The 25,473-nt window shown below is 36.5% G+C and overlaps 1 protein-coding gene across 1 annotated transcript in view; it reads left to right on the forward strand.

Moving 5' to 3' along the window:
- Positions 1 to 25,473, forward strand: part of LOC133533819 (uncharacterized) — a 152,935-nt gene that overhangs the window by 47,930 nt on the left and 79,532 nt on the right. The gene's annotated exons all lie outside the window — the stretch shown is intronic.

The raw sequence follows: 25,473 nt of genomic DNA on the forward strand, positions 1-25,473 counted from the left end.
CTTATTATCTTATCTTTCTTTGTCTCCTTTTCTTGACTAGATTATTTATTAAGCATGAGTTACCATGCTTTACATGCTCAATTAAAATTCAAACGCTTTTAATACACAGTCTTATAAACAAATATTGTTTTCTTTGATTTACACTAATTTTCACATATAACAAAAACTGGTCCATTTCGTTTCTAGTTTGTGCAGACCGTACCACACGTGTCACTGCAGGCACTGCAGCGCTGCACTCCGCGGCCTCGGAATCAGGAAATTGACTTAATAACTCCGATACAGCGCTTCTAATAGCGTCGTATCAATCTATTAAGACGGTGCGACTTGCTTACCACTTTCGTTACATTGCCAACTACTGAGTACGACCAGCGGTGGCAGCATGGTTCCATTTTTATCAACTGTAGCTATGCCCATCACTTTCGCGCTTACGTATTTGTTAGAACGTGACAAGCATATACGTGACAAGGTGACAAATGATATAGAGCCGACCATCTTAGCCCTACTGGTCGATCAAATACCGCAATGTACCTACTTGCATCATCTAATTGTGCCGCACCATTGCTTTCATTAGAGATGCATTAGAGGATTACCTATGATGGAATATAATTCTAGAAACGCCGACACTCGGAACTGGAAACTACTTAGTGACGAGACTTGAGTCTTTTAAGGCCTGTAAATAAGACCGACTCTATTTTAGATATATCATACTAAAAGTGTTAAAAAATATCTCAAATCGTTTTTTGAGTCCTGTTGACTCACCGCTTAAAGTACTGACTATTAGGCATCAAGTAGTTTTCAAAAGGAGTTTTTTTTTCATGATATTGAAGTACCTCAATCTTTTGGTTCAAAATGCAAAGTACTCTGGCAGGGGTGTACATTCGAACACTACCTTTAACTATGCATATTTTCTAGAAATAAATAATAGTAGTTATGTCATATGTATATCACTGTACAATGTTTTCATATATGTACATACATATCTAATGCATATTGTTTTCTTTATTTTCAGGTAAGGACACGAATGAATGCTATAATTCTCACTTTTATGCAAGTATAGTAAATAATACATATAGATTGTATATATGTAAGTATGCAGTCCTAAAACTGGCTGAAAGGGACAAACGATGATTAGCGGCATCGTAACTTTAGTACGCGTTTATGAATAAGGGGGTTAATGTATTGAAATCTGTCATTCCGATACATTTATCTTTTTGTTTAGCATTTGTCGATATACGATTGTCAATATTGTCATTGGCTAGGATCCCACATATTCCTGAGCGACTTGTAGTTGTAGCGGATATTATTTCAGGCAACTATTCCTCGTTACTACGGATGCAAAGTTTCCTCATAACAGACAATCCTGTTTTACTAGACTCCAATAATATAGGACTACAGTATGGTGTTCTTCATGTAAGGATTAACACACCTAGAGTGGAATCTTACCATCTCGCGGGTTTTATGCTTATTTGCCACTGTTCTAATGGATAGAAAACGAAGTCGTTTTGAAGGGACGTAAATACTAGCATAAGTGATGTAACGCTTGAATCAAATAATATAGTAGTAGTAGTAAACACTTTATTGCACAAAACAAGTACATAACACAGAAAGAATACAGTAAATGTGTACAAAGGCGAACTTATCCCCTTAAAGGATCTCTTCCAGTTAACCTTTAAGTAAGTGGGAAAGGTACATACGAAATAAATTCATCTGTCGTTAGTCCTTCAGTACAATATGGTGTTATAATTTTTACGGCGCTTGTTCAAAATCACATTAAAATAAGATGATCTAAAACGCTTCTGTTTCTAAAGTTATCATATACGCTAATCAAACGATCATCAATTCGTATTATTGTCATATTATTCAATATTTACATTGCGTAACCTGATATAGTTCGTGGTTGTAATATTATGCGGCCCAGTCCCCTACATCGGGGTTATGCAATGTTTTAATAATGTTCATTTCCTAAAATTTCGTATCTGTGTCATATTCATTCGTAGCATCAGATGTTCTAAATTAAGTACTTATATCAAACGTTTGAATGTAGGTGAGAGTGTTTACTTACCTATGTTAATTATTAATGGTGATGTTTGAAAATAATTGACCATTATTTTTCTAATGCGCGGGTTCAAATCCTGGCTCGTAAAAATGAGTTTTCGGGAATGTATTATTTGATATTTACCACTAGCTTTCCAGTGAAGTAAAACATCGTGAGGAAACCTGCATGCATCTGCGTAGAAATTCAAGGTGTATAAGAAGTCCCCAATCCGCACTGGGCTAGGGTGGGGAGTATAGCCCAAGCCTTCTCGCGCATGAGAGAAGTGCTGTGCCCAGCAGTGGGACATATATAGGCTGAATAAGTATTATTATTATTTATTATCTGTTCGCCCGAGTCTTTGTGTTCATTTGTATAAGTACCTTAACCGTATCAAATTAACGTATTAGTTAAAAACTAAAAACACGATCAAATATTTATTTTAACACCATAAAACTCACGCATTGACGCAACGAAATTTTTTTTGAGGAGTAAACATTAATGCTCGCAACCACAATTTCACTCTCTATTACGGCACTTTTTTTAGATTTGTGACATGAACACCTGTTTTTGAACAGTTCCTTTCTCGTGTTATCTATTTAATTTCAACCACATGTTCATTTGGGACCATTAATGTTCAAGTTTTAAGTTCACTACCCATATCTGTTAGAGCAGGTGTTTTTAGAGGGGAAACGAAAATAAAGGGGACCTTCTATTCCTCTACGGCCTTAATAGCCATGGCAGTTTTTAAAAGAATAAATTTACATACTTAGGATAAGAAAGCATAATTTAAGGACTTGATATACTTTTGTGGAAAAAGCATGCGCTACCTTTGTACCACTAAACTAATTCATTGCCCGAGCGAAGCAAATGTTGGGCAAAATTGCACAGTTCGCATTATTGTCAACCGTTTCTTGTTAAATTGGGTGAGCAAGTCCCATATTTATATGTTTTTTTTTAGCTTACTTTTTTTTTTCAATATGGTAAAAGGAAAAATAGATATACCGCAGCAGAATCAAGTTAATTAAGTCAGTAAATACGGATTCGCCCTCATTGCGTGGCAACATGCTATAACTCAAACCCCGATTTTACAAACACAACATATCGTAACTGCCAAAGACGTTCATAACGCTTGTTACATTTCATTCCAAAAGGTACAAAAGTCATTAGGAAACCTACAAAAATGCGCGCTTAATTGAATATATCATCTCCTAATGAACATGCGAGTTAAGTTAACTAGGATCGTTTACTCGAGGGCGCGCTCATTACGGGTATAGCAATTTATGTAATGACATATCAGGCGGTTAGTTACTTTAGGCTTTAGCAGTTGTACGGCTGCCGTGTATTCCGATGACTTGCTGGCGACGAGTTATTGAACGTATCTGTGTAAATTGACCTCGGGTACAACATTAAGATCGTCCAGGTAATCCCTTTGACCATGTGCATTCTGTAGGACATGGTATTGGGTTGATAGATCCAGCAGAATTCACCATATATTAATTTTCTTACATGACCAAAGGTTCCTCGCTTCGGAACGATCGCTGTAATGTTTGTGAATCTTGCTGCTGTCAAGTACTTTTTATTTTTACACGATACTTTTTTTGCGTGATCGTAGAGCTCTTGTAATTTCACAAGATGCCCCAGTACATACGAATGTTTTCTTTCGTTTATAGGTTTTTTTTATTCTACGGAACGTCTTTGACTCTTTTTATGACCGAAAGAGAAAATATTTACAATACAGACTGACTAATCCTTGACGTGCTCCTATGGTTGCGCGTGCGACCACATTTTTCCCAATGTCGTACGTAGGGTGCATGTGCTCCTGATACTGGTTTTCTATATCAACTAAGTCCCGGAACCAGGATTCCCGGTTCTCGCCACACAAATTCAGTACCAGGAGCACTAGTTCCAGATTCCCCTGTGACTCGTTAAGCGATCGTAGTCACACTGGTTGCGCGTGCGACCACATTTTTCTCAATGCCGTACGGTACTGGTTACTAGTGAGGGCCGGTTGCCTGCTTTGTGGAAAGTATTCGATAAGAATGCCTGTTTGAAATGCCGCATTTCTAATTCTAGTTGTAAGATCTAACTGGTTGGATTACAGTGAAATTGTGCAAGAGCAAAGAACGGGTGACTTGTGTGAAAATTTCCATGCCAAAAGTGACCCTTTCTCATTTTTCTCGTGGCTCTTGGGTGTAAATCAACCTCTTACCGCGGCAATGCACTTCATGCTTTATTATCGCAATTCTTTAATTGCGTCTTTCACTTTCAATTTGCCAAAAAGAGTGACGCTGCGACACAAAACAATAACAAACCACATAAATGGAATTTTTTGTTTATCTCTTTCTCCTCGTTTGAAAAATAAGCCAGAGGAAAAAATTTATGGAATAATAAAAATGAGTACCTATATTTCCGAACCTATGGAAACGACTGTATTACCAACAATATTATATTATAATCTCCGATTGATTCCAAAAGGTTAATTGCCAGTACATTGACTGGATAGGTGATTTTTAATACTGATTCTAATCACTAAATTCTTATATTTTACCAATAAACGAATATGAGGATAAAACAAAGTCCCCCGTCGGGTCTGTCTGTATATTTGCGATAAACTCAAAAACTATTTAACGGATTTTTATTGCGTTTTTTCTACTATCAGTAGACAGAGCACAGTTAATGTTCTACCCGTGCGAAGCCGGGGCGGGTCGCTAGTTATGTAGGTATATTATAAACTATTTCTTAGCGATTACAAAATTCCATTGGACAAATGGGATTTGCCTTATATGTATGTGTTCTCATATATTCTTTCCTCGCTGCAATTTCATGACGCTAATCCAAAGGGGACCACATTCAACAGATAATCAAATATTAATGGCGGTTTCGTACTGTTGACAAAATCCTCAATTTTAGCGTCAAGGGTCGTCCCCTTGCCAACATGTAATGAGATCACACTGCCATCTGTCGGTGGCAGTAGACAATTAAGACAATTTGATTGGAGCAATGGGTATTTACTCTGCTGTTTATTTATATCTCAGATATGAAAATTATTGTTCGATCGGAAAGCTTCCAAAATTGCGAATTCCCCATGGAAATCGAAATCTCATATTCTCCGGAATAGAATTTTTCCATTTTCGAAACGAAAGTTTCCTTTGTTCCTGAAGAACTTCGAGAATCTTTCTAACCCTATGGAAACTTTCCGCAACTTGCACATGTGTGACAAATCACGGCATTGAAACTGCCATTATAGCGTATGGGATATAAAACAAATCTTACTCTAGCGGACCTTATCATACGTCCGCGAAGCTATAACTTGATAAAGCATCCGTCACGTTTTAACATCGTGCGATTGAAAGAGACGGCTCGTTACACCCTCTTGGACACAAGTGCACTCATCATACCCGTACTACTTTCTTTATTGATAGATAGTAAAGTAACTTTAGAGAATTTAAGGATCTGCTCAAGGTTCTTCCAGTTGTGGAGATCAGTCTGAGTATTTTTACTCATCGAGCTATTAACGTAATGATCAATTACAAAAACATTGTTTTATGCCGCTACTATATAAGTACGGTGGTTTCAGAGGAATTTCCTTCCGCGAACGTTCCAACTGTGGAATGTACTTCCCTCAAAGATTATCTGAAGATACTAAATTATGGGATGCTTTAAAAGAGGTGAGTGCAGTGTTTTTAAAGTGTAGGCAACCCGAATGTGGCCACAACAGACTTTTTTACCATTACATGGCACTTTTTTACCGTTAAAATTTGTATAAAAATAGTATAAATGTTGAGTGTACCCTGTGTATCAGAAGGACAAAGTCTCATTTATGTATGTTGTCACGATTGCCGCTTGTTGTTCTGGTTAGTGCAATTTCTTAACAAAAAATCTTTCGAAGATTACTCAAAGTTTAATCACAGTTAAACCATAAATTTCTCGGACAAATTAGCATTATTTCACATGTACTGTACAGACAAGAACTTTGATTTCTGTACGACTTAATACCTTGTCTCAGTGACAATAAATATGAAATCCACTAGATATCTAATATATCTGTGACAAAATATGACGATGCGCAGAAATATAAATTCCTTGACCGTAGTTGACGATGACGCTCCAATAATTTCACCAAACTTTTCTCTCGTTAAACTTAGTGAAATTTCATTGGGTATAGTCACTCGATATATTTGCTCAGTAATTTGATGATTCCCATGGCTATTAGGCCAGAACCGGCAGGTTTCAACGGTGTCGCGACAGATGGCTTGCTCGCCTACACGACGCCAGGCGTATGAGCATAGCAGTATGGGGTTTGAGTGCGAGCGGATTGGTAAATTAATAAAGTATGTAACTAGAAAAAACATTTCAATGTAATTGAGTTTAATAAAATTTTCTACTGCAGTATTTTTCTAACTTTGGCATGATGCTCCCCTAGGCATGAGAAAACGTTTTCCGACCTCCCGTTGGTTTGAAAATATTTTAAATTTGTCGCCACCTCCTGTGTTTTATTTCCCTCATAGGATCGCGATCCATTCGCGATTTTAAAATACTGGTATATTGGTTAGGTAATAGTTTACTTTCTTGAGATCCTTCAGCTTTTAACTTCCTCTAAGCCCTGTAGAAGGAAGTAGGGAAGTAATCTATTATTGCTCTATTTTATATTCTCCAGCAGCGCAATTTATGCTTTTTTTACTAATCAGATTTTTAGGGTTCCGTAGCCAAATGGCAAAAAACGGAACCCTTATGGATACGTCATGTCCGTCTGTCTATCCGTTTATGTCACAGCCACTTTCCGAAACTATAAGTACTATAATGTTCAAACTTGGTAAGTAGATGTATTCTATGAACCGCATTAAGATTTTCACACAAAAATGAAAAAAAAAAACAAATTTTGGGGGTTCCCCATACTTAGAATTGAAAGTCATTTTTTTTTTCCATCAAACCCATACGTGTGGGTATCTATGGATAGGTCTTCAAAAATGATATTGAGGTTTCTAATATCATTTTCTTCTAAACTGAATATTTTGCGCGAGAGACACTTCCAAAGCGGTAAAATGTGTGTAACTTCTAAATTAACAGAATGATAAAACTAAAAAAATATATGATATACATTACCATGCAAACTTCCACCGAAAATTGGTTTGAACGAGATCTAGTAAGTAGTTTTTTTTTAATACGTCATAAATGTCGTTAGATGGGCGGGAGCATTGTCGGATGCATACAGGTTGAAGTGCGGAGTAAGGCAGGGAGGATTGAGTTCGCCTAAGCTCTTCAACCTGTATGTAAATGCACTGATAGAGGAGCTCAGCAGCACCCGCATCGGGTGCCATATTGATGGAGTATGCGTAAATAATATCAGCTACGCCGACGATATGGTGCTGCTGAGTGCCTCTCCCTGTGGGCTCACTAAACTGATAGGTGTCTGTGAGCGGTACGCTAATAGTCACGGTTTAAAGTATAACGTTAGAAAGAGCGAATGTATGGTCTTTAGGGTTAGAAACAAATGCCCATGCGATGTCCCACCTATAAAATTAAACGGGGAGGTACTCACTGTAGTGTCACAATTTAAATATCTCGGACATATTGTGACTTCTGACCTTAAAGACGATACAGACATTGAACGCGAACGAAGAGCATTGTCTATTAGAGCCAATATGATCGCCCGTAGGTTCGCTAAATGCTCTAATCAGGTCAAGGTCACTCTCTTCAGGGCGTACTGTACTTCCCTATATACTAGCGGCCTATGGGCGGACTACACAGTAAGACGGTACAGTTCTCTTCGTGTACAGTTCAATAACGCTTTCAGGGTGCTGATGGGGCTGCCGCGATACTGTAGTGCATCAGGGATGTTTGCCGAGGCGCGGGTGGACTGTTTCCACGCGACTATGCGCAAGCGTTGTACATCCCTGGTGCGCCGGATCCGCGCCAGTACCAACAGCATTCTGAGAATGATATCTGAACGGGTAGATTGTGTATATCTCAACCGCTGTTGTAGTTTGCACCTGAACCGGGATGTGAAATATCTACACTGACATCCTGACAACTGTATAGAATAGCGAAATTGTATGAAGTGACATTTTATCAAATTTGACATCTGTATTAATTAATAGCGATATTGAATGAAACATTTTAAAATTAATTTTATTTCTATTTATTTTTATTTGATCGAATTTTGTTTTTATTGTATTTTGTTTGATTTAGTTTCACTTCTTTTCAATTTCAATTAATTTATTTATTCTTAATCATCATTAATTTATTGACATTCCCATTATTGTGTATAGTACTAATCATATATTTTAAGATATACATTTTTTACTAACAATAATTGATCTCAGTTGGTCTCTCAATAAATGAAAATTTAATTTAATTTAATTTATAAATGGTACGGAACCCTTCATATCATCCACTGCTTATTACACACCAAGTTACCATTTACATTCACAATAAATGCGAATTCCTGTAAATTACAGCTTTTATTCGCAAGCCGAACGTTAAGATCTAAGGTATCCATAAAAAATTTAAATGTACGCTATCACTTGGCCCGACGCAAATAGTACTATCGAGGTCGGCTTTTACAACGGTGTCAATTCGGCATGCGTAGGTTTATGTGCATTCTTATGACACTTATTGGAATACATGTTTTGTGCTCCTCCCCTTTAATTAATGTTCTAAAACTACACAGGTGTCGTCCTGTTGTTTTGTTGTTCATTTTGTTGGTAATGCGATAGTTCGTTGTCCGCTTTCATCTTCATAGTGTTGACAGGTTGTCACCAGAGCTATTTAGTTTGCGGTATTTAAAAGAATTCTAAGTTTGTTTTTCTACATTCTTTAGGATTTTTTTAGTGCGCGACGTCAATTTAATGTCTAAAAATATTGTGTTGCTCGACTCATGGGAGGCCTAGTTTCAAAATAGTTGCCTAAATTTGTTTTCGAAGGGGTCTGTGGTTCGTTTGTTTGATTTGTAATTCCTAAGTAGTTTTCTTAAGGTTTCAGGTCATGATATTCTCTTAGCATCATAATGTTCGATGAGTGAACCTTTGTCAATGTCAGATAACATCTAAAGTAGATGCATGATAAGCGTCGTTCACAGCATCGAATAGGTATGGCTTACTACTGCACATATTTACAGACGGCATCTCAGATAAAACTTTTTTTTATCTTTGATAAGTCACAAGTATTTTATTATTTATTTATTTAATCTTTATTGCACAATACATGAAGGTACAAATGGCGGACGTAATGCCTTAAGGCATTCTCTACCAGTCAACCAATGGGTTAAACCAGAAAGATTAAGTAGGTGCAGTGTCTTTTAAAGTAAATGAATTTGTAACCGAGACTATATATGAATATAAACTATATATTGATAAACTTACACATATTTTCTTGGCAAATGCAATTTTAGAAATTAAAAAAATAGGAATACAAGTAAAAAATGTGCACCTTCAAAAGTTTATGACGTAAGTTTAAGATAACTCCCAAGAACGCTTGTCTTATCAGGGATTAAATTAATCACATATCATTATCATGCTTACACTGTGAACCACTTTTATAATTTCCCCTCGCTAAACAAATTTCGTTCTTTCAACTCCGCAGAAGCTTGAGCATTTTATGCGGTGCAATACGGTCATTTTATAAAGTTTTTATTACATCACATATTTATTGGAATTTAAACTGTCGTGAGACATACATTGAACTAATTCTACGGATTCCACTCACGTGTTTTTAGTCACTCGCGCGACATGTTTCGGAGAGCCTAGGTCTCCTTTCACAAGCACTAACACATATTTATTATTTCATATTTTATCCAGAGTAAAAATAATAATAATAATGCTTACGTATTTAAAAAATAGCCCATTAAAGACATTTTATTCATTTAATTTCAGTCATTATCTCAACTACAAATTCTTCAAAATGTGCATCAAGTACATCAGGACCTCATGCTTAGTTCTGCGAAATTCTTTCTTATCCTAAAAACAATGAAACTGTAATCTTACATTCCCCCTACAATCTGGCAACGTCTGCCACACACCATTAAACTCGTCTCGCCCCGCTGACTTGACGACTGGAATTATAAGATCCAAATGCTGTAAACATTACTATGATATCATTCGTAAGGAAATCGGAAGTCGTTATACCACTCGCACGACTATAGCACAGATCCTTGTCCTCCTTGGTTAACCTTAAAGATATCTGATGGCAAGATCGTTTGCTGTTAGTCATTCCTATGTAACGAGGATAAACAACATTGATGCAGCAAGAAACGTCTTGGTTACAGTAGAAGTAGAACCTCGATAGGGCCAAACTCAAGGGAAACCCCAAAAAAGTTCGTGTTAACGAGTTTTCGACTTATAGAGGATTTCGACTAAGCGATTGTTGTAGGTTTTTTCGTTTTAAAAACGTTTCGAGCTACAGAGACAAAACAAATGTAATCTTCATATTTGAAAGGTAATTAATAGTAAAGATTGTTTGCTGTTATTCATTTCTATGTAACGAGGATAAACAACATTGATGCAGCAAGAAACGTCTTGATTACTCGTACAGTAGAAGTAGAACCTCGATAGCGCCAATCTCAAGGGAAACCTCAAAAAAGTTCGTGTTAACGAGTTTTCGACTTATAGAGGATTTTGACTTAGAGATTGTTGTAGGTTTTTGTCCATCATAAAAAGGTTTCGAGCTACAGAGAAGAAACAAATGTAATCTTCATATTTGAAAGGTAATTAATAGTAAAGATTGTTTGCTGTTATTCATTTCTATGTAACGAGGATAAACAACATTGATGCAGCAAGAAACGTCTTGATTACTCGTACAGTAGAAGTAGAACCTCGATAGCGCCAATCTCAAGGGAAACCTCAAAAAAGTTCGTGTTAACTAACTAACTTATAGAGGATTTTGACTTAGAGATTGTTGTAGGTTTTTGTCCATCATAAAAAGGTTTCGAGCTGCAGAGACAAAACAAATGTAAACTTCATATAAGAGAAGTAATTAATAGTAATTATAAAAACACGTAAAGAACAGCCATATTGTTTCTTAGATATTGAAGTCATAAAACAAATCCCTTTATTAGTTCGAGATGTCGAATTTCATTTCTCGAGTTATAGATATATTGTACTGGATAACTGGAATTGTTGGTTACTTCATCTTAATCTTCGAATTGTGGAAGTTTCGGTATTTGGTAAAGGAAGGGATAAATATTTTATTTCGTGTTAGATTTAGATTGTATTAGATTTGGAGGAGAGAGAGATTCAATGGAATGTCATCGAAATTCTAAATAATCTTGATGTATAGTAAAAGCATTGAGTACTTTGAGTACTTTTATTTTGAAGGGATAAAGAGCGTTTTCGAGTCATCCCGAGTTGTCGACTATTTTCTCTAATAAGAAATAGCATTATGTCATACAGCCAGGATAAGATCTACATATAAGCTAGATGATAAAGTTAGAATCAGAAACGAAAACATTGAATAGATTCTAAATGACAACTCATTGATATTCAATATCATGTCAAATTGCCCTCCACAGAAACCTTGAAATTATTATTCACGTAATGACACTACAGCTACAGAAACCTAAGCACGTCAAGGGAGGCTTATTCTGATTACAATGACAGGTTATGAATTTGATCTGGATTCGATATGTATATGATCTGTGAGTGTCAAAAGTGATATTTCTGGTTGACTGATAATGTCCATAACAAACCTACATCAAATTCAGACCCTGTACGCTACAAACAGAATACGCCTTCGGGAAGCAAATTATGATATAAAGTATATATTTTTCCAAACAAAACTTGGGGCGATAACTAGTATAATGGGAAAAAGCATCGATAATTGAGTATATCGATATAGGAACTCCCTATCTTTCATTAAATTTCGTCCCCTAAAATCCGATGCCTGTCAATAACCAACTCTAGATGAAAACAAGATTTTTTAAGTTCGAATTGGCTTCAAGCAAACATTAACCGACGTGGTCACTAAATTAATCATGGGAATCAATGCGGAATGCGAAACAATGGGCTTCAGTGCCCCGGTGACCTCAGAAACGCATCAATGGAACGGCTTGACTCGTTCTGACTTGTACCACCAATCCAAGGTCACTCTTAAGTACCTACAGTCGCCATCAGATATATCGGAACGGCCAAGGTGCTCACAAATATCTGAACACACCCCTAGAGTGCGTGTTCAGATATTTTTTAGCACCTCGGCCGCTCCGATATATCTGTTGGTGACTGTATCTTCTAATGTTGCATTTTATTTAAAGTGGGTTTTCTTATCCTTATTATATCGTAGTTGATGACGGGTTTATTGTTGAGAAATAAATGTAGTGTGACAATTCCAAGCGAACTCTATCTTCATAATGAGCACCTTCATAATACCACTTTTGTGATTAACAGGCCTTAAAACTGTATTCCATACTTGAAAACCCAACACTAGACTCGTAAATACGTATCATGAGCATACCAGCGGTATGCTGATAATGATGACACCAGCCTATACACGTCCCACTTCTGAGCAGTATCTCAATGTAGTCAAATGCTGAGCCTCTATGCATACAAATTGTATTGCTGATTATCCTAGTTAGTCAATATTCTTACGCGAATGAGAAAAACTGAAAATTGTGAAGACGCACACACACGCTTCAAAGTAAAATCTGGGAACCTAAACGCCCTAACACTTATATTTCCTCGAATTTCTACAAAACGAACGCCTTTGACCCAGTCATGTGGATTGCCGCATGTGGCTTCTTCTTAATCCCTTGTAATCCGATTGGAAGAGATTTACCTATATCGTTTTCATTCCATTGACTTACATAATACGGACGTACTGACACTTATTTAACTAACCAATACTCAACCTTGTACCATTGCAATAAGGTTTACGTAAGGTCTGTGAGGATGGTACTACGTCTTCCGGTCACGTTTTGTTTTTCACCTTGTCCTGAGGATGATTTGGGTCTTATTTTGGCGACGCGAATTCTTCGCGGTCGTCATTTGTATTCAAATTAACTCTGAGGAAGTCCTTGTGAGACGTGTATGACATCGATCAAATCAATTTTGAATACTGATGATTTCAGTGGGTTTATTTAGTTAATGTATAAAAATCGATTTGTCAATAACTACATTTCTGTCGGCTTGCCTATTTTGGACACCAATATCACCTATTCCTAATATAAGTTTGGAAAAAAAAACATGATCTGGCTTGCCCAACTGATAGGTTGGTGATTCCAAGTTGTTCGGAACATATGTAAACATTTTCACTCACAATTATTTTTAGTCACGATTTATAGTGCTAGAATTTATGAATACTTGATATCTACAACAATGTTGAATCAGTAATTTATCTCAGGTAGAAATCACGTTACCCAGTGATACAGCAATTTTATATTGTCCTAAAAGGAAAAGCCAAGTCAATCAATGTCTGTAAATCATTCTTAAATTAAGAACCTAAGGATTATATTAAGATCTGAGAACGCAATGGCAAATAAGAAAGTAAAGTAGCTAGTAATAAAGCTAGTTCTTATAATCCGCCTAATGCGGTTGTAAAACATCCTCAATTCAAGCTCCAACGCAGAAGATGCACTTATCTCCTTCCTAAAAAGATTAGAGATAACCATACTTTCTTTGTTTATATCAAGATAACGAGCATGACGGATGGGCGAGCCCAAAGGCGAGTGATTACATAAAACGTGAAAGTATTATGTCGGGCAATTGTAAAGATCAACTAACTTTAACTATGTTTCTTGTGTGCGTTTTTAATCTAGTCGGGGTTTATGACAAAGGAAACTTGTACGTGCATGATGGTGCATAAAATGTACAGTGAATTGTTGTTTTCAGCAGAATACAATATCGCTCTCTAAATTGGATGGTTGGGCTGTCTCAATCCAAATGTCGGCTTTCGTTAATGTTTCATAAATTCAGAAAAAAATCAAAGGTAAAAAATACAGATTATACAAAACAGTCGGTTTATATAGAATATAGATGCGAACAGGTTTGCGATATTGAGACAACAATTTTTAAAATAGATACGAGGGTGGATTGAAAAATTCGCGGCCTGAATATTAAAAACAAAACAGAGGTTTTTTAATTTATTTTTATTTTTCTACATAGTCCCCGTCGAGTTGAATGCACTTGTTCCATCTGGATTCCAGAGCCATTACACCACTTTTGAAGAAGCTTTCCTCGAGATCTTCAAAATAGGCATCCACCTCAGCTTGGACCTCGGCGTTGCTTGAAAATTTCATACTACCCATATGTTTTTTTTTTTAATTGGGGAACAGATGAAAGTCCGATGCTGCTAAATCGGGTGAATAGGGTGGGTGGGGCAATAATTCAAACCCATATTTGGCAATCTCCGCCATCGATTTTAGTGACGTGTGAACACGTGCATTGTCCTGGTGGAGGATAACTTTCTTTGTCAACATTCCAGGTCTTTTTATCTTCAGAACCTCGCGTAATCTGCGTAATAACTCGCATTAATAGTCGGAATTTAAAACGATTTAAACGTTTTCAACGACTTCTAAGTTGCTGGCAGAAGCTAGGCAAAAGTTCCCAGCCAGTCTTGTATAACGAAACTTTGTAATTTTGTATAGTCTTGTAACATTTATCGTTCAAGACTATGCGGCAGATAACTAAAGGGCCGTTTCATTTCATAAAAACCTAAACCTACAGACTATTTATAGCGTGGGTTTTATAAGTATAAGAATAAATCCCACATGTAAGTATAAGAACAAGAGTAAATCCAATAATAAATATAGAAAAATAAACTTCCCAGTAAATCCTGTGTAGGTGCGCCCTTATAAACCTAACCTTTGACATCCAGGGCCAGACAGCGTAACGTAGACGAGTTAAAATTAGATACGAACTTTATATAAGTGTTCAGACATTTTAGCGCAATTCAATTTGGTGGGTGTAAGGAAAATTATTTATTAAATCGCGACTGAATGCCGAAATTACAGAAAATACATTTAATGCTGGAAAATTAGAGTTTATTTATTAAAGTTTTTTTGTATTAATCTCATGTAGGTATACAGGTTTGATAGGAACGCATTGAGATTTACTTTTATTAATACATACTATAAGTCCTCCCTGGTCCTTGGGAACGTTTTGTTTTCAACTAAGCTGAGATATTTTCATTAATCTTCCTTATTTTGCACCAGTATTCATATTATAGAAAGAAATAGTTAACCTGTATGTAATACCTAGTATAAATAATAAGTATATTGGGGCGGAAAAAACAACATATGTAATAGAAGCATTATCTTTGAATGAAACTAAAAAATAAACGGTTTGTTTCTTAATTATGAGTGCCATAATGTATGGAGTTAATTACAGTAGTTGTTATTGTTCTATTATTTATGAGTGTACAATAGGAAGTGAACATTTTTTGTTGTTAAAAGAAACCTAGATTTATGATAATGGATATACTTACGTCAACAAATAAGCCTTTGAACAGGAAAATACACGTAATTTCACTGACTGTTTCATTATGATACCGTTCGCGCACGAGGTCTGTGGATTCGAAGATTGAGTAAGCTGGAGGCAAATTCAAACTTTTATTTTGACTTCAAAATTATATCTAAATATATTATCTATTCCCATTCGCCCTTGCATCTCGCTCGCACCAAGACATGTAATATGGATAAGTATGAGCGATATGCACGCGCGAGTGATAATTAAATTACATTAGTAGGTAAACACTTTGAAGTCAAAGTGTACGGTCGAATTGGCCTCCTGAAAGTTGTGCACTGCGCCTAGGCAGGCACGGACCTGGGCTTACATACTTACTAGTTTGGCGCAATGACACAATCTTGGCCTCCAACACAAGAGTACGCCATTTTACCCGGTCCTTCGCGGATTCACGCCACGCCAGTTTTCAGTGACTCACAGAGATCCTCTAGACCATGAGAACTCTATCCCGGCTACAGATTCTTAGCTTAGCGATACCTAGGCTATAACCGCGAAAGTCGAAGTTTATAAATGTTGAGCAACTATTTCTGTCACTCTAAATACGCTTTAATCGGAGTAAAAGAGAAAAATGCCCGAGATTATTGAACTACCGTGTTCGCGGTAGGCCTTCTGACTAGGGCCGTGCAGTGCAAGGGAAAGTTAGTTTCCTTAAACCTCGTGCACATACTGACATAATTACAAGATTGGGTTAGGTCATAGCGTTCGCTAGATCTCTACCTACATCGTACAAGTATTCCTCAGGGTTTCCGCCTTTTCAATCTATGGTACCTAGAGTAAAGCTTAGGATACCTATTACCTAGAATTAAACCGACTGAGCCACCGTACCTAAGTAAGATCTACATTATCTTCAAGGTTGCGGTTCCAACACCGCTAGGCTAGATTTTTCTCGCTTATCTGTACACCTGTACCACTTAATAGTCATTATCTTTTAGATCGAGACAAACACTACCATTATCTAGATAATATCTGTCGCCTAACATAATGCGCAAAAGGCCGTCAACAATGAGTTCATATGAGATTCAGGACATTTTAAAAAGGTTTGTCGTTTGTTAATTAAAAATCTTTTAAACCAACTCAAGTACTACATTTAGTCAGCATAAAAAGTATCTACCATACTAAATAACTTGACAAAAAGATATGAATATGTCTCTATATGTTCATCAATTATTTTTAAACTTGTCTATTGACAAAACACAAGTGCAGAACATTGATGTGCACGTGTCAGCTATAAGCTGCTTATGCATTCATATATAATAATATATAATTAGATTGCGACAGATATTTTTCATCGCGAACTGCAGAGAATATTTGGAAAAGTATACCAGGGTGGTAGATCAAATTTTCAGCTTCATTGGAAATCAGGAAGTGGGGTCAATTTAACATGCAAGATTTGAATACAGACCGACCCCCAGATAGACAACGGGACAGGTGAAACTAAATAACAGCTATTTATTATCATTAACGGGTCTAATGCTATTGAATTTCATTATTTTACCTTTTATCCGACGTTTCAGCCAGGTTGCACGAGCATGCTATGGCAGCTACTACATAAACTTAATGACGTTTGTTCTTGACGCAACGCAGCATCTCAAACTCACCTCGATTGTACCTATAATATTGCGATACGGTTTAAATGGGATATTTAACATTATTATAAAATTAAACTGTAAGTAGGTATATATGAATCATAAATCACACAGCTATCGCTACAATTTTAAAGCGTAGCCTTTGTAATTCTTGTAATTTTGGATTAAGAACCCACAGATTACTGGTTCCAATTCCAACTTCCAACTGTCTTGTTTATGCACCAAACAAAATCCCTCGATTGCGAAATTAGAAGAACTAGATATGGGTTGAATTTGCACTTTGCTGAATACGAATATTCTGCCGAATGTTCGGTTTTTATCTTATCGAATCATTCGGTTCATCTTTAAATTCTTCCAATTCCATAAACGTATTTCCAATTTTCCATAAATAATATTAGTGTCTGACTGAAGTTACGGGTTCGGCCAAAAAAACTGACGAGGCTTTCGATGCACCGAAATTGTATTTCCAGTAGTGTCCGGTCGAAGTTTCAGAATCGGATTGGCATAAAATCATGTTTCTGCCAAAAGTTCGGTTTCGGCCGTAATTAGAGCAAAAAAAATCCGGTTCAAAAACTTCTCCTTCCCAACTTCTTAGTTACTTATGTACTGAGATTTCTGAACAATTTATAGATATAATGGTTGTTCTTTAATAAAATTCCTTAAGCACACAAGGTACCGAAATATGACATTAGTCGAGCCGGCAAGTTCGAAGCCCTACTAGCATAGGATGTTTTTAACCCTCAGCTTAGCCAGATTTTACGAAGCGTATAATGCAGGGGTGGCCAACTTGAGTAGACCCAAGATCTCCTGTTTACTAACGAAACCCTGTGCGATCTACCAATTACATACTTTTTGAAACGTTAAATGAAACTGGTCTACGTATTTATATTTTTTGCCTTGCCACGATCGACTGTACTAACAGTCGCGATCGACCTGTTGGCCACCCCTGGTATAATGAATATGTACAAACTAAGCAACTTTTACAATCAATTTTGGTACCAACCCCGAAATCGCGAAAAATTTTTTAGCTCTCCAATAGAAAACATCGACATCTGATCAGCCATAGTGGATGAGACAGCCAATTTTTGCGATTTCGGTGTTGGTCCGTTGTCTTATTCACCTCGCACCTAACCTGTATACTTACCTAAAAATATAATCAAATCCGAATGACCCTATTTCGGTAGAGCTAATCAACGTATTTAATGATACTTTTCAATCTTGCTTTGCATTTTCATAATAACCCAATCAATTCCATGGATAGCAGGACATTAGTACCAAATCGTGCTCTAAATCCATACTTTATATTATCTGTATACTCGATACCATTGTAAGATTTGTCTTGACCAGAATCGTGATCGCACGAGCGTGCTATATCTATCGGACATTTCTAACCTTGTTTATATACACTGGCCGCCTTAGCCTAGGTTAGTTTCCAACGTCACTTCTAGTGTTTTGGAAAATGAACCTTATTGTTATTGGCTTTTAAGCCCTTATTAAACGTGCTCCAATATTAATGCAAAGCTTTGCGAAGCAAGCGGCTACCGCAATGGCCACACACATTTTGTGTTCTTGACGTATATGACTCTTCTCAACTGAGCAATGTACGCTCGTTTACATTTGGAGTAACTGGTGTGCTTCGAACGTGTCATGCGTAACATATACATTCATTAGTAGATGCAACATGCGAGCACTTACTGTGATTTACCTAGGCCATTATACTGATAGTCTGATAATTCGGGTGAATATTTAACGTGATGGATTTGGTGATTGGAATCGGTGGTCCAATCGGAGCTTTCCAATTTTCGGATTGTTATGCTTTATTTGAGATGATGATATGGAAGGATGACATTTGTCAGCAAGCCGGCGATAACTGGATGCAACTGGCAAAGGAGCTACAGGCATGATGGAAGACTGGAGGGGGCGGGCGCTTTGCAGGCTGCTGTGAATGGATGCTTAATATATAAATACTAATAAATTCGTCGAGTATGACGTTGCGAAGATCGACATGCGCGCCAATGGTGTCAGAAAAGAGGATGCCGAAGACAGTGCGAAGTGGAAAAGAAAATGTGTTAAAGCGGACCCTTGGCTCCGGATCAGCAACTGAAGACACAATCGGGATAAACGCTAAAATGATAAAAAGTGACTAATATATAGGTACCCGTAGTCAGAAACGCAATGAATTTCTTACAAACTATTAGGAAAGCCGAAGCGCGGCAACTATTTCTCGTAAATAGTATGTAAACAAACCATATCTGTAATCTAGTTTCTTCAAAGATAAAACTTGCGAAATAGTGTCAATGATTACTATTATCTTCGCTCTCACTGGTAGCACACCATGAGTCACGTATCAAATGTAATCCAGTTATATGGTGTCGAGAAAGTAAACTGTCAATCGCTTTGCGAATTCGAACGAACTCTTGCGCAATGTCGGTGCTAAGTAAATGCTCTTTTACATTTTTTATCAATATCAACTTAATTTGAATCGAAATGTGCGATAAGTTAATTGTTACCTCAAATATACTTATTTATATGCTTTCACCTGTTGTAAAAATTTTGGTTGTACAAAACATTTAATTAGCTAGAAATTATTCTATGTTCAATATTATTAAAACATTTTATGTACCTTTGTTGTCAGACGTAAATTTATTGGTGTTTTTGTTATGTAATCTTTTTCGCAGTTTTAACGAAGCATTATTTTCACAAATCATCCTTATGGCTTTATTTTCCATTATGCTTTTTACCACTAACTTCCGTTTGACATTAGTAGTTTTTACCTTGTATGAACATAACATTATATTGCGTACTTACAATTAAGGCCTATTTACGTTACGACTCAAAAATCAATCATATTGTTTAAAAAATATGTACGGTGCTTGAAATCCATGTTCCGATTAATTATTGCCACAAACGATTAATTAATTAACAAATTATTGAACAACGCGGATACACACCATTTCCACCTAGCAGAATTTGAGTGGCACTGAACGCCCATCGTACCGCAGTTCCTATAAAGAAATACGAGTATTTCTTAACATGCATTAACAGCAACACTTAACTGGGCCGATTTTTTTTGGTCAGGATTATGGTTTGCAATCCGAATCCGAAGTGTATGAAACTACCGGAATTCCCATACATTTCAGATCTTTCATGCAAACCCTAGTCAGGTTTCGATAAAATTTGGTGGATAGACAGAGTTCTCTATTCTGTAGGGCTAAGATGGTCGGCTCTTTATTATTTGTCACCATGCCTGTCACGATCTAACAAGTATGTAAGTGATGCATGATATGACAGGTGATAAAAATGCGACCATGATACCGCTGCTATTACAATATAAGCGCGATTTCACCGCAAAAAGTTGTGAACTCGTATTTATTCCGCTCACAATGAGCTTTTCAAACCAGCCACATTTTATCCAAATTTAACAAAAATCAAAAATCGCCACCAAAATAGAAAGATGGGCCAACCCAACTAACCATAAATAGACCATAAGACGTTGCAATACGGTTTAAGAATCATCAATATCATCAGTTAACAATCGACGAAGGCACATTACGCATGTCAAAATATCAATACTCTGTCCTTTAACTCATGTACACGAATGAGCAATGACGATAATTGATTATTTAATGACTTATACATTTATACATGATTATGGCATCGCTCCAATATCCAAATACTTTAGAAACGACAACAACCAAATACTTTCCCTGAACGATAACCACATTCCAATGTAGCGTGTCTAATAAATGGACGTGACAATTCACGCATTATCAAACTATAAAAAAACATAAACAAACGTCTCGTAATGTCTTATTATCAAATAGCCGACCTTGAGTCAGTTTGGCCCGATACCAAGTGCCGATGACTCCTCTGGCGCTTTCTACTAGTTTTTGTGAAGTATAAATCAAGTTTTAGAGCGATACACATTGCTCGTACTTTGTTTGACCTAATGAATTGTCGGATGTGTTACGTTGTTTGTAATCAATCAACTTAAATGTTGCGAGTATCGCTTTCGTTAACGATCGTCATTTTCCTTTCTACTCTCATTTCTTTTACGTAATGTCTTGTTTTCAGATGATTACTGTACCCATGAACCGTCCTTGAGGTGTATCGTATTTGCCTCATCATTTAATCGATTCGTTTCAGATATATTTAACATTTGTCGAGCCTGCTTTTTATAGGCATTTTCTGTGTTTTACTCAATGACAGTATTCCCTAAAAACCTGATGAAGTTTTTGATTGTTTAAAATATTTTCAATCAGCTATTGATATATAAATTGCAGCATCAAAATTCCAAAAGTAATCCGATTTAGCTTTAAATTCCAGGTGGAAAGCTAATTATACAAATGTCAGGTGTTAGCTAAAATTAATGATAGCACCTGCTAACGTTCATTTGGACGGACAGAGCGCATACGTTTTTGCCTCGTCTATTTTAATATTCGTATTTTGTTGGCTTTTAGGTGCGCAAACCACCCCGGGGTTTTAGGTACGCAAATGATATGATGTTTTTTTTATTCATTAAATGTAAGTGGAATATGTAAATTCGTCCGTTTACGTGTTGAAACATACATTTGTGTTTATCAATTTTGCAAGCCGCCTTTGTAATGTACGTTTGGTAACATTGGCTTTCCATTTTTTTAAGGATATTATTGGCACAATATTGAAGCAGGAAACGCGCATTATGCTGACATGGTGAATGGAGGACGGAGTAGTGAATATCCTCGGACACGCTGGGTAGATGTAGTAAAGAAGGCCTGCCAAAGATCTTGCACAGGTGCCTATGATTAGAACGGAGGAAAATCGTACAAAATGGAGAGCCTTGGTGCACAAAACAATGATCATGTGGTCGCGACAGCGACCCTCATCAGTAAATAAGGAAGAAGATTGAAGTTACTCGTCATTAATTATTTTTGTACGTCTGTGACATTGACGACCTTTTGAAGAGTAATATCTGCTCACCTCAAATTTGATTTAATTAATATCCCTAAAAGATCCCTTTCTTGTTCAACCTTGAATTAAGTTTACAGCCACCTGAATTTACATAGAGTGACTACTATAGTTATTTTATTGATTAGATTAGATTATTTATTTCATGAAAGACAATTACATAATATATTTGCATTGATGTCAAAAATATAAGAATTTCTATCATGATCGTCAAAATAAAACAAAAAATAAAATAATTATAATACTAATTAAATAAAATTATAGCTCCAAAAAGGATGTCAATACAATTAGAATAACAATAAATAGGTAAATACTTACAAAATCCATAAAATAAATTTACAATGTCAAAACTTATGAAAGTTACTACACTCTTAACAATAATACTTTTATTGCCTTGTTTCTTTCTCATTTGTTAGGATTGGCCAATTACTATGAAGGGGCCAATAGCTATAGCAGTCACCCTAGCCGAATTTAAAAAAGCGGCAAGGTGCGAGTCGGACTCGCCCATGAAGGATTCCGTACCATTTATGACGTATTAAAAAAAACTACTTACTAGATCTCGTTCAAACCAATTTTCGGTGGAACTTTGTATGGTAATGTATATCATATATATTTTTTTAGATTTTACATTCTGTTATTTTAAAAGTTACAGGGGGGGACACATTTTTTCACTTTGGAAGTGTCTCTCGCGCAAACTATTCAGTTTAGGAAAAAATGATATTAGAAACCTAAATATCATTTTTGAAGACCTATCCATAGATACCCCACACGTATGGGTTTGATGAAAAAAGATTTTTTGAGTTTCAGTTCTAAGTATGGGGAACCCTCAAAATTTATTGTTTTTTTTTTTCTATTTTTGGGTAAAAATCTTAATGCGGTTCATAGAATACATCTACTTACCAAGTCTGAACAGTATAGCTCTTATAGTTTCGGAAAAAAGTGGCTGTGACATAACCGGACAGACAGACGGACATGACGAATCTATAAGGGTTCCGTTTTTTTGCCATTTGGCTACGGAACCCTAAAAAGCGAATACACTTTACATGTTTACCTCACGTTTTTTACCCTTTATAAAATTCAAAAAATGCTTACGCTCATAAGTGTACCGCAGACTTTAAGTAAAGTCTGGGGTAGCAGTCATTATGTCATTAACGTTATTAAAGTTTATCCCCTAGAGGGAAATCCATTCTATGATATTCGCGTAGTTAATGGAATTTCTAAGTGAAATGTGAAAAGTCAACTCCATAGTTTGGGAGTAGTTACGAGACCTGCAACTTTGTTGTTTAAGAGTCACACAAACTCGCCGCCATGGCAAAAAGTTGCTCCCATACAATCGAAGTTACGCTCGAATTTTGAAACGGATTGCTTAAATTTCATGAAACTTGGCATGAACATCCAAGTAACATATATCTATGTCTGGTAAATTGGGTGCTGGTAAATTGTTATACAAAAAAAATAGAGAGAGTAAAAGTTTTGTAATGTGAAACTTCTTTGTAGTCTAATTTCTTTGTATTACAATTTCTACCGATGAAAACTATAATAAAATAAAGTTATACCAAGCTAAGCTGGCAGCGATTTTGATAGACTGTGCAAGTGTTATTTAAACGGTGAATTCCCATCTGTGCCCGCCTCTTGTATGGCGGTGGTCACGTGGGACGGGCACAGAAGCAAAACACCATTTAAACGTCATAATTTCATAGAAGTTTGAAGTATGGCCTATCAAAATCGCTGCCTATCATGGCTATATGGATGGCCTATCATGGCCCATCATCTCTTGTAGAGCCGAGCTTCTAACTCTACAAGCCCTAACTTCACAAACTCTACACCTTAGTCAAAATATGTGGCTTGGCCGTTTCGTTAATACAAGAAGTATTGTATAATAAAAAATATTGAATAGTGAATAAATTTTTCACCTTACGCTCATGTGACGGTAGCGAAACGGCCAAGCCATTTTGACTGAGGTGTAGAATTTGTGAAGTTAGGGCTTGTAGAGTTAGAAGCTTGGCTCTACAAGAGATCTGATATCCTTTTAACAGTGCGAGCCTTATAGTTTCGTCTTTGCAACATTTTACATGAAAATGTTTTTGATGGGATAGAGTAATAGCAGACCATCAGTGAACCTTATGCCCTTACAATAATGATTATAATTTATCAGTGAACAGTGTTAACGATGGCACATAACATGACGTAACGCATCTTGGCTTGAATTTCATGCGTTTCATATCACTTGAACGGTTGGCTGAGCATGCTGGCTGATCACGGTCATTCTTGACTGGACGCTGACTTGGATCGTTTATTGACTTTCTATTTATGTTGGCGCGATATAGGTGTTATCATCAGTTCATCTCAATAGGACCATAACATATCATTGTCACCTACATCATTAGTTAATCCTTATCAAATTTAACTCCGAAACCAACAACAGTAAACTATTATTTATAAATAGTTTGCTAACTTATTATAAATACCAAAACCTGAAGATTGATTAGATAATATCAGAAATAATTAAAAAGAAAACCGAGTAACGTAGGTACTGCAAAAGTGTGTGTCGCCTAAATTGTGGTGGAGAATAAACACAGACGTAGATTTCTGGTTCTATATTTTTTATTTCATCAATCAGCAAGATCACAAACAACGACTACTCTTAATGGTTGCCACCTTCGCAATGCCCGCCTGCAGATATTTGCAATCATCTAGAAGTGCGATAGTTCTGAATTCAAATACATAGTCGTTGCCAGTTGCCTCAAAAGACAAGTACCCGTCATGTGTTAGAAGTGTTACAACCGTGCGTACACATCTGCAACATCTACATAACTAACAGAGTCATAAAACAATGTCACCTTTAAAACATTAACATCACCCATAACGATTGATCAAATTTCGACAATCTCGTGGGTGGGGGAAGTTGCATCAGTGGAACCTTAGCTTACCCACGTCCGTCCCACATCGCCAGCTTCGTTGTGATTGGCCCTTTGTTGCCGAGAATGGACCTGATTGAATAGTGAATAGTGATACCATTTTTGTGTATCATCCGATTAGATGCTTGATGCAATCCGTCCAGGTACGCTTTCGTAATCTGTAATATGTTGGTTGTTGGTGATATTGCGGATTGGAATCGCTACTACTGTTTGGAAATGCGCCACAAGGGCCCATGATATCAGGATAGGTACTTGACACAACAAGGAGTTATATCGGTAGTTATTGCGTTGAGTAGCCGACAAAGATATTATGCGTGAACTTTCGTATTTGATGACATAATATATTTTTCAAAAACCAATTCACAAATTTTGACTTATTCTACTCTATACTTCTAATATGTATATCAAGTGACATCAATATACTATTGGAGTAAATAAATAAACCCTGGAACCTGCCTCTACTACTTATCAGGATTCTTGAAGCTGAGAAGTATGCGTTGAAGTACCTCGGTTCTCTCGTATTTCGAGTATCTGTTTGA

This window comes from Cydia pomonella, unplaced genomic scaffold (genome assembly GCF_033807575.1).
Source record: "Cydia pomonella isolate Wapato2018A unplaced genomic scaffold, ilCydPomo1 PGA_scaffold_206, whole genome shotgun sequence".
Lineage (NCBI taxonomy): Eukaryota > Metazoa > Arthropoda > Insecta > Lepidoptera > Tortricidae > Cydia > Cydia pomonella.